The 13,682-nt window shown below is 40.5% G+C and overlaps 1 pseudogene across 1 annotated transcript; it reads right to left on the bottom strand.

The window, feature by feature from the left end:
- Nucleotides 1-306: 306 nt before the first annotated feature.
- On the bottom strand, nt 307-1,734 carry LOC308265115 (Krueppel-like factor 10; annotated as a pseudogene). The gene has a single exon. The product of its transcript is annotated as a Krueppel-like factor 10 (transcript).
- Nucleotides 1,735-13,682: the final 11,948 nt, after the last annotated feature.

Below are 13,682 nucleotides of genomic sequence, written 5' to 3'. Positions count from 1 at the left end.
AGCTACTCCCACTGCCCTATTTTTTATTCTTTATTTTGAAACCGGGTCTCACTAAGTTGCAGAGGGCCTCACTTAAGTAGCTGAGGCTGCCCGCGAACCGCGATCCTCCAGTCTCAGCCTCCCGAATGCTGGGATTACAAGCCTGCGCCACCACGCCTAACCCAGGCGGGCCTTCCCCTCCCGCTTTGGGGCTTCTGCTCTCAGCCCCTGCGGGAGGGCCACAGACTTGCAGTGGGAGGATTCTGCCACCACCACTGGCTCCTGGCTGTGACCAAAGTTAGTTCAGATTCTTCACCTCCTGATCTGTCACTGTGTGGGTGCGGGGTGCGGGGTGCAGGGGTGCGGGGGGGTGGGGTGCAGAGGAATGTCATTAAACTTGCTCACTTCCATTTGCCAGTTTGGGAGCTGCTTGTCTGACAGATGGCGCCGGGCGTGCTTGGTCAAATGGTCGCTCCTCATGAACCGCCGGTCCCGCATGGGACAGGCAAATTTCTTCTCTCCTGTGAGGGTTCGCCGGTGTCGGGACAGTTCATCAGAACGGGCAAACCTCCTTTTACAACCTTTCCAGCTACAGCTAAAAGGCTTTCCTCCTGTGTGTGTTCTCATGTGGGCCTTTAGGTAAGAACTTTTGAAGTAGGTCTTACAACATCCTGGGTGACTTCTTATTCTGGAGGAATCGGATCTGAGGAGTGACTTTAGGTGCTGAAGGGGAAAACCCAGGAGCAGGGGCAATGGGAGAGAGTCTGGTGCCATTGGGGCTCACCACTGGTGGCTTTGGGTTCTGCACAACAGGCTGGGGTACCACGAACATGATGGCACCTTTAGGTACCTGAGTGCCCATGAACACCACAGTTGGGCAGACAGCTGGTGACTGGCTGTGTGGAGTGCTGGGAATGACTCTTGTTACAACAGGGTTGTTAGAAGGAAGGGGAACCATCTGGCAGATGACCGGCATAGGCGGTACTGCCCCTGGGGATATGGCAGGTGGAGAAACCAGCACTGACTTTTGCTGTGGGGACCCAGGGGCTGGCTGAGACCTACAGATGACTGTCTCTGAAGGCACAGAAAAGTCATAAAGTGCACTGCCTGCTTTCTCATTCACATCCGCCACTGCGTTCTGCTCACATTTGGCTCTGGTGACACGGCTGCACAGGGTATGTTCTTCCTTGCAGGTGGGTTCTTCAGAAAGAATTGTCCTGATAGTTGAGGATGCTAGCGACTTTCACAGGGCAGCATTGGTGGTTACAGAGCTGGGCATCAGCTGTATGTCGGATCACGCTTGTTGCCTGAGCCTTGGGGAGTTTGGGAGCAGAAACTGGGCTCTTCCTCTTTGAAAGGAGCAGCAATGTGAGGGTTGGCAGTATCTGAGAATGACTTGAAGTCCCCAGTAGATGGCGCTGGTGCCACCAGAGCTGACATTTGAGAAGTTTCAAAGTCAGAGGGGCTGTAAAGTGGAGTCAAACAAAAGGCTGGGATTGTATGAAAATCAGGTGTCCCTGGAAGCAGATTCTCTTCCTCTGACATATCAGAAACTGGTGTCACGGGTCTGTTTTCAAGTTATTTCTTAAAATCAGACTTCCAACTGCAGCTCATTGACATTAGTGCTTCTACAGCTTCAAAATCACTTTTCTCTGCAATTTTGTTCCAGGAATACACACTCTCCTTTGACCTTTCAAAAATCATTTCCATTCTTTCCTCCCCAGCCTGCTGGAGAGAAGCGCCAAAACTGAGCATAGTTGGCTGCCTGGCCTCAGGCAGCGAGCTGACTGGCTGCTGGGCTGCTGGCTGCCTGGCCCCAGACGGACCCACTAGTTTCAGTTTAAAGAAAATTTTATTGAAAACAAGAGAAATGTAAGTAAAACCCCTAAAGCAATAAACTATTCATAGAAACAAATTTTGAGTTGTATGTATCACATTTTAGCAATTATAATCATATTAAAATATTGAGAATGTTTTAATTTTATTGTATGAATCTCATCATATAATAATTTTTACCATCCTTCAAATCATACCTGTATCCAAGCTTTTTTGTAAAAAAAAAATCAGTTATCACATTTTATACGTTATATATAGATAAAATTAAAAATAATATGAGCCAGGTGTGGTGACTCACACTTGTCATCTCAGCATTTGGGAGGCTGAGACAGGAGGATCCAAGTTTGCGGCCAGCCTCAGCTATTTAGTGAGGCCCTCTGCAACTCAGTGAGACCCGGTTTCAAAATAAAGAATAAAAATAGGGCTGGGGGTGTAAGTTCAGAGGTAGAATGCCCCTAAATTTAATTCCCAGTACCTAAAAAAAATGATATGAAATATTTACTATTACAAATGTTTCCCAGATGACACATTTAATTGTTAAGAGCAAGCAAGATGTTTAATTGTAAAGAGCTGAGCAATTCACAATGAATGGGCGTCCAACCTAGGTGTCTGTCAACAGATGCATGAGTAAAGAAATGTGGTATGGCATGAGCAAAAGAAAAGTCTACTGCATGCATACAGGGAAATCCTACTCAGCCATAAAGAAGAACAGAATTGTGTCATTTGCAGGAAAAGAGATGGAACTGGAGAATACCATGCTAAGTGAGATTGGCCAGTCTCAGAAAATCAAGGATCATATGTTTTCTCTCATATGTGGAAGCTTGAAAGAAAATGGGAAAGTAAAGAGATCTCAGGTAAATTAGGTAAGAGATCAGTAGAATAGAAGAAGGGGCATGGGGGCAGAAAGAGGAGACAGAAAGAGGTGGTACCGGGGGAAAGAAGCATACCAAAAAATATTAACACATGAACCTATTACTGTCAATCTCTCTACCATCCACAAGGAAGGGGGGGTGGATATGGAGAAAGAAACAGACCAAATTGTCAGAAAATATGGGAATAAAGAGAACACAGCTCCGCAGACCAGAGCAGGCTCTTTAACTGGAGTGAAACCTGGAAGGGGGAACTGACTGGGAAAGAGTCCATGAGAGTCAGGAGCCCCCTTCCTTACATATTAGGGCTTTTTATCTGGTGTTAGAGGGAAGGAGAACAAAACAGTCATGTATTTCTCCAACTGGTATGCTTGACATGGCCAGGACAGGTAAATTTTTTTGTATATTTTTTACTGAAAATAAATGGTATACATGCAAACTGTGTGGCACCAAGTATGGTGCCCCCCAAATCCCCCCCCAACAATGAATGCCCAGGGTAACCATGCTATATTCATACTTTTACACATATTTGGATGTAGCCCCTCATGAATCAAGTTCAGCCTTCTTCCTCTTCTATCATTCCATACAAACTTTGCTGAGATTTCCCTTCCATTATCTGGAGTCCCTCTGGTATCCCCAGTGCTCCCTAGTTTGGGCATATTAGAGGAAAGGTATGTCCCTTCTCTTTCTGTGCTTGGCTGATCGCACTTAACATAATGCCTTCCAGGACTTTCCATGTTCTTGCGAATGACATGATTTTGTTCTTCTTTATAGCTGAATAGAATTCCATTGTATGTATTTCCCATAATTTTGCAGTCCATTCATTTGTTGATGGGGACCTGGGTTGGTTCCATATTTTGGCTATTACAAATTGTGCTGCTATGAACATAGGTATGCATACGTTGCTGTAGTTCTCTAGTTTCAACCCCTTTGGAAAAATACCCAAGAGTGGTAGTTTTTGTTGCAGAGGTCTTTTACATCTTTGGTTAGGTTTATTTCTAGGTATTTTATTGGTTTTGAGGATATAGTGAATGGAATTGTTTTCTTTATTTCTTTAATTGAGGATTCATTGTTGGCGTAAAGAAAAGCCACTGATTTCTTTAGGTTGATTTTGTATCCTGCGACTTTGCTGAATTTGTCAATCAGCTCCAGAAGTCTTTTGATTGAGTTCTTTGGATCTTCTAGATAAAGGATCATGTCATCTGCAAATACGGATAATTTTAATTTCTCTCTTCCTATTTGAATTCCTTTGATTTCCTTCTCTTGTCTTATTGCTGCGGCAAGAGTCTCAAGGACTATACTGAAAAGGTGTGGGCATCCTTGTCTTTTCCCTGATTTTAGAGGAAATTCTTTTATTTGTTTGTTTATTTATTGGGGTTTTTTGTGGTTTTTTTGGGGGGCGGGGGTTGCGGGTCTGGGATGGAACACAGGGGCATTCAACCTCTGAGCTACATCCCCTGCTCTATTTTTTATTCTTTATTTTGAAACCGGGTCTCACTGAGTTGCAGAGGGCCTCACTAAGTAGCTGAGGCTGTCCGCGAACCGTAATCCTCTGGTCTCAGCCTCCTGAATGCTGGGATTACAAGCGTGTACCGCCACACCAGGCTTAGAGGAAATTCTTGCAGTTTTTCTTCATTCAATATAATGTTGGCTTTGGGTTTGTTGCATATTGCCGAAATGATGTTGAAATGTGTTCCTTCTATTCCAATTTTTCTGCAGTGTTTTTAACATAAATAGGTGTTGGATTTTGTAAAATGCATTTTCAGCATCTATTGCTATGATGATGTGGTTTTTGTTCCTGGTTCTATTTATGTGGTGAATAACATGTATTAATTTGCGTATGTTGAATCAGCCTTGTTTTTCTGAGATGAAACCAACTTGGTCATAGCATATTATTCTCTTGATATGGTTTTGAATGCATATAGCTAGTATCTTGTTTAGAATTTTTACATCTATGTTCATTAAGGATATTGGTCTGTAGTTTTCCTTTCTTGGTATCTCTATTTGGTTTGGGAATTAATGTGATAACTGGCCTCGTAGAAGGAATTTGGGAGAGTTCCATCTCTTTCAATTTCCCGGAACAAGTTATGAAGCACTGGTATTAGTTCTTCACTGAAGGTTTTGTAGAATTCAGCTGGAAACCCACCTGGGCCTGGGCTTCTCTTTGATGGAAGAATTTTTAATCAACATTTCTCTTTCTTTGTTTGCTATTGGCTTCTTATTTCCCCATCTAATTTGATAGAAAGTTTTGCTGGATAGGAAATTTTTGGCTGGAAGTTGTTTTCTTCCAGAGTTTGGAATATGTTACTCCAAGCCCTTCTGGCTCTCATGACTTGGTTTGGGAAGGCTGGAGTGATTCTAATTGGTTTGCCTCTGAATGTCACTTGGCCCTTTGTTTTTGTTACCTTTAAGATTCTCTGCTTGGCTTCCACATTGGTCATTTTGACAATTATGTGGCGTGGGGATCCTGTTCTCTGATCCTCTCTAAAGGGAGTTCTATAAATTTCCTGGACCTGTGTATCGACCTCTTGCTCTATGTTTGGAAAATTTTCTGCTATTACTTCCTTGAAGAGATTATTGATCCCTTTGGTTTCACCTTCTTTTCTCTCCTCTATTCCAATTATTCTTAGGTTAGCTCTTTTAAAATGGGCCCATATTTCTTCAATGTCAGATTCCTGCTGTTGGATTTTTTTTTCCTAAATTAGAAACTATGTGTTCATTTTTGGATTGATCATCTTCTAAGAGCAAGATTCTATTCTCCATGTGGTCTAATTGGTTGTTTGTACTTTGAATTGAGGCCTTTACTTCATTAATTGCATCCTTTATCTCTCTTTGGCTCTCTCTGAATTCTTTTTGAAACACCTCTATTATTTCTACAGTTATTTTCCTGATTTGATCTTCTAGAAATCTCTGAATTTCTGTGTTATCAGGTTCTGATATTGTGGGGTTGTGGGCATTCATTGCTCCATTGTTATTCCTCTTTCCCATTATTTAGGAAGTTTGTGCCTTCTCTGGGTTCTTCCCTTGGGTCACCATGACTTCACTTAAGGTGCTCTGGATCTCGAGTCTGTGGTATCTCAGACCCCACTACTCCTTTACTGGGTTGTGTCACAGAGTCTCGGACCCTGGGAGTTAATCGAGGCTGCTTTAGACCATAGAGGGTGCCAGGTTCGGCGTTCTCCTATGCTGTGATATCTCTGCCACCGCCACTCCCCCACTGGGTCAAGTCCCTGGGAGTGCAGTACTGGGATTTCTCCTCTAGGGGCCACAATTGACTCACTGTTGTTGAGTGCACTGATGGAGCTGTAGTGGACTTGGTGAATTCGCTGCTGCTGCCACCAGTGGCGATATGGTGCTGCTGCCACGCCCTCGGCTATGAGGCTGGTGTATTTCTTCTCTGGTTTTGAGCTCCGCTCTGAGTCCCTGCAGGGTGTGCTGAGCCCAGTCCCTGGGAGCTTTAGATGCTCCCTGAGCCGAAAAATCTGCCAAATTCCGCTCGGCTGATCCTCAGCGGCTCACCTCAACTCGCTGTCCACCACTCCTCTCTGGAGCCTGGTGGGCTGTTGAGTGCGTTGGTCTGGTGCTGTATGGTGAGCTCGCTGCTGCCGCTGGCAGTAAGGTGCTGCTGCCATGTCCTCGGGTGTAAGGCCGGCATATCTCCTCTGTGGCTCTGAGCTCCGTTCTGAGTCCCCCTCCGCTCTGGGGCCTGGTGCTCCAAGGGAAGGTGGTGCCCACGCCGCTCTGCGCCAGTGGCTCCGGCCACAGCACTGCGGTCTGGTTTCTGTCTGGTGTCTTGTTTTTCCAGCCCTCTTTTTTTCTGTCCCTTGTATTTACATTTTTTGTTTCTCTGCTCATAGTGTTTTCTGGCTATGAAAGGCGCAGATTTTGTGGTAATATAGATTGGTTGTTAGCGGGGCTCGCAAGCCCCACTTTTCTCCGTTGCCATCTTCCCAGAAGTCTCCTTTTTCATTTCTGATTTTAAAATTTTGAGTTATCTCTTTCTTCTGTTTTTTTAAATTTATTTTTTATTTTTTATTGGTGCACTGTATTCATACATCATAATGGGATTAAAAAAATTGTGTAGACATACATGCACACATTGCCCAGTTAGCCCCTACCCAATCCCCACCCCATTCCGTCCCCATCCCTCCTTCCCATGCTTGACTTAGTGGTTGACATCTAATATTATAGCACTTTATCCAAAATTAACAATGATAATCTCACATAACAGATTCATTCGTCTGATATCAAACTTTTGATCACTTAGAGATAACATTTCAATATTTCTTTTTGCTTTCTTTCTTACCAGAGAATATTTTTTTCTTTTTTTTAAAGGTGAAACTATCATACTTTTTTTTTCAGAAAAAAATCTATCCTAACATGAAATATGAACTCTAAATACACAAAGCAATCTCAAAAAATAACAAAGCTAGAAGATATACATATTCTGATTTCAAACCTTAAAAAGCTACAATAATTGAAACAGTGTAGTACTGCTATAAAGGCAGATATATAAACCAGTGGAGTAAAATAAAAAGCCTAGAAATAAATTCTTCCATATATGGTCAAGTTATTTTTGACAAGGTTTCCTTGAACATTTGGTGAAGGAAATAATAATCTTTTCACTAAATATTGTTGAAAATAATAATTACATGACAAAGAATAAAATTGGACCCTTACCTAACACTATATATACATATATATATATATATATATATATATATATATATATATATATATTCTCAAAATAGATAAAATCTAATGACTATAAACTTTTAGAAAAAAACCTTGGTCATAAAACTTCACAACACTGAAATTGGCAGTGATTTCTTGGATATGATTTCAAAGGCACAGAGAACAAAAGAATAAACAAACAAACTTCCTAAAAAATAAAAAAAATTGTACATCCAAAGACAATGTAAAGAGTTAAAAATTACTGATAGAATGGGATAAAATATTTTCAAATGCTATATCTGAAGGTATATTAATATTCCAAATAGAAATCCTAAAAATTAGCAACAATAAAAGCAAACAATACAATTTATTTGTTTTGGTTTTTTTTGGGGGGTGGTACTGGGGTTCCTGGAAGCCCTTCTACCTCCGGGCTACACTCCCAGACCTATTTTTACATTTTCATTTTTGGAAACAGGGTCTCCTAAGCCAGCGCGCACGGCTGGCTTTGAACCTGCGCGATCCTCCTGCCTCCGCCTCCCAAGCGCGGGGATTACAAGCGTGCGCCACCACGCCTGGCCAAACAATACAATTTAGAAATAGATAAAAGACTAAAATAATGAATCTCCAAAGATTTTTATATAACCAATAAACACATGAATATCACTCATCATTATAATATAACTAATCATTAAGGAAATACAAATAAAAACTATAGTGAAATACTACTTCACATTTGTTAGGATGGCCAGGGGTTTATTAATTCTATTAATCTTTTCAAAGAACCAGCTTTTTGTTTTGTTGATTTCTTGAATTATTTTTTGTTCTCTATCCCATTTATTTCTGCTCTGATTTTAATAATTTCCTGCCTTCTGCTGGCTTTGGGATTACACTGTTGTAGTCTGTCTAGGTCCTTAAGTTGTGTCATTAGGTTTTTTACTTGGTGATTCTCTGTCCTTCTTATATGTGTACTCAATGCTATAAACTTTCCTCTTAATACTGCCTTCATAGTGTCCCATATATTTTGGTAAGTTGTGTCCCTGTTTTCATTTATTTCCATAAATTTCTTTATTTCTCTCCTAATTCCCGCTCTTACCCGTTCATCATTCAATAGTGTATCATTCAATCTCCACGTATTTGAATAGTTTCTTTTGAGTTTCCTGTTGTTGATTTCTACTTTCATTTCATTATGGTCTGAAAAGATGAAAGGAATTATATTACATCTTTTGAATTTGCTGGTGCTTTCTTTGTGTCCCAGGATGTGATCTATTTTGGAGAAGGTTCCATCAGCTGCTGAGAAGAATGTGTATTCTGTAGTTCCTGGTTGAAATATTCTGTATATGTCTAATAGGTCCATTTGATTTATAGTTTTCTTTAGTTCTAAAGAGTCTTTACTCATTTTTGCCTTGAAAATCAATCCAGTGGTGTGAGAGGTGTGTTAAAGTTTCCCAGAATTATTGTATTTGGGTCTGTTTGAGATCTGATATCCAGAAAAGTTTGTTTTACAAGTGCGGTTGCACCCACATTTGGGGCATAAACATTTACTATCATATCTTCTTGGTGTATTGTTCCTTTTAATAAAAGGAATTGCCTTGTTTTGTCTCTTCTGATGTGTTTTAGTTTAAAGTCTGTTTTGTTGGATATCAGGGTTAGTTTTTGGTCTCCAATAGCATGGTATATCTTTTTCCATCCTTTCACTTTCAGTCTGTGAATGTCTTTGGCTGTAAGGTGAGTTTCTTGCAAACAGCATGTATTTGGATTATGTTTTTTAATCCAAATTGCCAGTCTATGTCTTTTGATTGGTGAGTTAAGTCCTTTGACGTTAAGAATTATTATTGGAATATGATTTTTGTTTTCTGTCATTTTGTGTTCTGTCTTCTGTTTGGTAGCTTGTTCTTTCTTCTTTACTTAGATGCCCTACTGATCAACTTCCTCTTTCCTCTGGTTCTGAAGTCTGATTCTTTTTTCTTCTTTATGGTTTATTTCTTTAAGTATTTTCTCTAGTGTTGGCTTTGAATTCATGAATTTTTTGAGATTCTTTTTATCTTGAAACACTTTTCTTTCTCCATCAATTTTGAATAGTGGTTTTGATGGATATAGTAGTTTTGGTTAGAAGTTGTTTTCTTCCAGGGTCTGAATCATGTCGTACCAGTCTCTCTTAGCATTCATGGCCTGGGTTGTATAGTCTGTGGTGATTCTTATTGTATTGCCTCTATATATCACCCATCCTTTTGTTCTCACTGCTTTTAAGATTTTTTCCTTGGCCTCTATGTTGGTCATTTTGACTATTATGTGGCGTGGGGAGGTCCTTCTTTGATCTTGTCTTAATGGTGTTCTGTATGTCTCCTGAACATGAAGATCCAAGTCTCTTTCCATGTTTGGAAAGTTCTCTGAAATTATTTCTCTGAAGAGATTATGGATGCCCTTGGTTTGTACCTCTATTCCTTCTTCAGTTCCTTTTATCCATAAGTTAGGACACTTCATATTGTCCCATAGTTGTTGGATGTTTAGGTTTTGTTGCTGTAATGACTTCTGTATACTATTGACTGTGTTTTTGGTTTTGGATGAGCTGTCTTCTAACAGTGATATTCTACTTTCCATTTGATCTAATCTTCCCGAATTTTTTTCTATTGCTGTCTTCATTTCATTTATTTACTCTTTCATTTCATTCGAGACCTCTTTCTGATTCTTTCTTAGTATTTCTAATTCATCTTTCATTTCCTCTAGACTTGTTTTAAATCATTTCATCATATTGTAAATAAAGATTCAGAACTCCTCTTCTTACATTTCTTGTAGATCATTATTAGTGACTTCTGCTATTTCTCCACTATTCCTGGTTCTCATATTTTCAAAATTCTCAGGCCTGTTTTTCTGATGTCTTTCCATCATTTATGGGTATTATGTTTAGTCCAGTCTTAGTAGTAGGAATTTAGAAGAGTCAACAGGTAAGCAGTACTCTTTCAAATGGTGAAGGTTGGGTGATTGTGGAGTAGCTAGGGTGATGGGTGCAGGAGTCAGGTAAGGTAGAGGATATCATTAGGTTGTGGAAGAATTTAAGTATAATAAGGTTGTATCAGGTTGAGAATGGGAGAAGGATAGATAGTAGGACACTTGTATTTATTAGAATATTTAAGTATGGAGATGTGAGAATCATTGTGTATTAAACAAAGAGATACAGTTAGGGGACAAAGAGAAAGTTTTGAGGAAAGATAGTAGATAGTCTAAATTGCAGAGTTTTGTAAAAGGAGTTGTGGGGTAGAACAAACACAAAGGAATAAAGCAAGAAAATAAGGTACAAAGGCTATTATACATCAAATATAAATAATAACATCAACAAAAACAAAAATAGACCACCAAGAGAAAACAAAAAGGGTTAAGAGAGTAAACAGAATAAAAATAAGATGAAATAAATTGAAGTAGCAACCATATGAGATGAAGTGGAAAAAAAACAAACAAACAAGAAACCCAAATAAAAGTTAAAAAAAGAAAATATGAACCCCCAAAAAAACAAAAAACAAAGAAACCCAAAAACAAAACAAAAAAAAACAAACAAAACAAAACAGAAAAAAAAAAAAAAACAGTCCTACTACTTTACAAATATCGGGAGGGCCAGTATAATTTCTGAATGTCAGATCTCTGTGATAGCTTCTGGAGTATATGCCAATGTCTCGTATTTGCTTGGATCAACCCCTTGTGGTCCTGTTCAGGTATCGTGCCTTAAGCACCCTTCCTGTGTCACTGGAGTTGAGCTTGCCCCCCTCAGTGAACACTGGCGCCCACAGTTATCACTGTGTCTGATGGCACTCACTATGTGCCCACTGGGTCCCGTGGCTCATCTGAGCTTGTGCTGTTACCTAGCAGCCCAGTCCAGGGCTCTGAAGGGCTGGCTGCTCTTCCATATCCCACTGATTCTCCGGGCACATGGTTAGCAGGTCCAGTTCCGGGTCCCTAAAGATCTCCCTACACCTCTGCGGGTGCCACCTCTGGTGAGCAATCGATGCCGCTCAGGTGCTCCAGTGAGCTCACAGCTTAAGATGTTGGAACTCTATGGCCACTTTCAGACTCTTGGTTTTTTTGTTTTTTTTTTTTCATGCAATTATCAGACTGCTGTGCCCAAAGACCCTGTTTGGGTCAGCGGCCCGTTATGGTACAGGTGGCCACCTGTGTCTGCAGCTCGCTTGTGCTTTTTTTGTGTGTGTTGGGGTGAATCTCACAGGTCAGATTTACTGGATTTCTCCTGCCATAGTCCCCGAGTCTGTTTTGGGTCATAAGCTGAATTTAATTTTGTTTATTAAGATGCTGCCTTCTCAGTAGTTGAACTTAATTTGCTTCAGCTAGTGAGATACGCTGCATTTTTCTGTCGCCATTTTCTCGTCCTTTGGACAGGTAAATTTATGGGTCTGCAGACAGGGGATGGTCAGAGGCATTTCCCTGCCATTCATGGAATCCTTTGTTCTTGGCCTCCTCTGGACAGATCTCACAGCCATACCTCACAGTGCCCACACAAATAATGGTATGTGTATATATAAGTATATCACTATGAATCTCACTGTCATGTACAATTACAATACACCAACATATCGTTTTTTAGTTCATCTTTTTTTTTTTTTTTTTTGGTGGTACTGGGGTTCCTAGAAACCCTTCTACCTCCGGGTTACACTCCCAGACACCTATTTTTTATATTTTTATTTGGAAACAGGGTCTCTTAAGCCAGCAAGGCTGGCTTCGAACCTGCATGATCCTCTTGTCTCCACCTCCCAAGCACGGGGATTAGAAGCGTGCGCCACCGCACCCGGCTAGTTCTTCATTTTTAATAAATAAAATGCAACAGGTTTCACATGAAAAAGAAAAAAAGAAAAAGGATTACTGGGCATTTTCAGGATAGGCTCATTCATTATGCAAGCACATATATATAATATCTGAGAGGAAATAATACCTAATTAGTTTTTCTCTTACCAAAACACTTCTACTGCTCAACTCCTTCCCTCAGAAATCATGTTTGATTTTGGTGGTGGCAGTGGCTCAGCCCACAGCCTTCACAAAAACCATTCATAATCACTTTTGATTATGGGAACACAGGGAAAAAAATGGGGGACTGAATGCTGTCTGTCTTAAAAGGGACAGATTAGAATCACAGGTCATGCTGGGTACAGTGGAGGCCACCTCATGAGTGACACCTGCCATAGGCTCCTCCATAAATGTATATGTCAGTATTTGTGATAAATGTAGCCCTCTGAGGCAGAGGACCCTGCGCTGGAGTTTAAGGATGGTGTAATGCTAAGCTGCTTACACTGTGTTGAGTGCTATGGAAAATAAAAGACCGAGTCTTCTTTCTTTCTCTTTTTTTGATACAGGGTCTTGCTAAGTTGCCCAGGCTGGCCTTAAACTTGCAATTCTCTTGTCTCAGCCTCCCAAGTATTGTGACTACAAGCACATGGCACCAGGCTTGACAAAGAGGAATTTTTCTTTATTTCCTCTTGGGAGCTTAAATTGCAAGTAAGTATAGATGTGTGGGGTTGGGGGAAGTACTTAGAGCCAAATGGGAAGAAACACAATGAGACAGAAAGTTGCCCAAATATCCAGAGATATGAGACACTTTCTACATGCTCACAATACCCCACAAGTACCAGCCAAGACCAAAGAGCAATCTCAATAAATCTGGAGCCTTGCAAGGTACCTAATTTATTTATTTATTTTTTATTTTTTTGGTGGTACTGGGCTTCCTGGAAACCCTTCTAGCTCCGGGCTACACTCCCAGACCTAAGATAGATAGATAGATAGATAGATAGATAGATAGATAGATAGATAGATAGATAGATAGATAGGAAGATACAGAGATATTTTTTTAAATTTGGTAACAGGGTCTCTTAAGTCAGCGTGGTTGGCTTCGAACCTGCGGGATCCTCCTGTCTCCGCCTCCCAAGCGTGGAGATTACAAGCCTGCACCACCACGCCCGGCTAAGGCACCTAATTTAAAATCAATTCACAATAAATTTCGAGGGTGAAAGAAAGAAGCACGTTGCTCCCGGATTGGTGAAATCAAACTTTGGACGCCTGAAAACAAGTCCTTGCCCTCTTTGTCCTCCACTTCTTTCTTTCTCCTTTGTCATCCCATTTTAATACCTTCTTGTCTCTCACAGGCACATCCTTAAAAGCTAACTTAATCCACTGTCTTAGATGCAAGAAACCAAAAGCATATTTGATATTTCCCCTCATTTGAATTTATTTAAAAAAGTGTTTCCCATGGAAGTGTTGTACATACTCATATACACATTTAACTGACATTAAGGATTTTTCCCTATGTATCTTATATGATATCATTTCCAG

Source organism: Muscardinus avellanarius, assembly GCF_963383645.1.
Source record: "Muscardinus avellanarius genome assembly, chromosome: 7".
Classification (NCBI taxonomy): domain Eukaryota; kingdom Metazoa; phylum Chordata; class Mammalia; order Rodentia; family Gliridae; genus Muscardinus; species Muscardinus avellanarius.
This window is presented reverse-complemented; position numbering and strand designations above follow the sequence as displayed.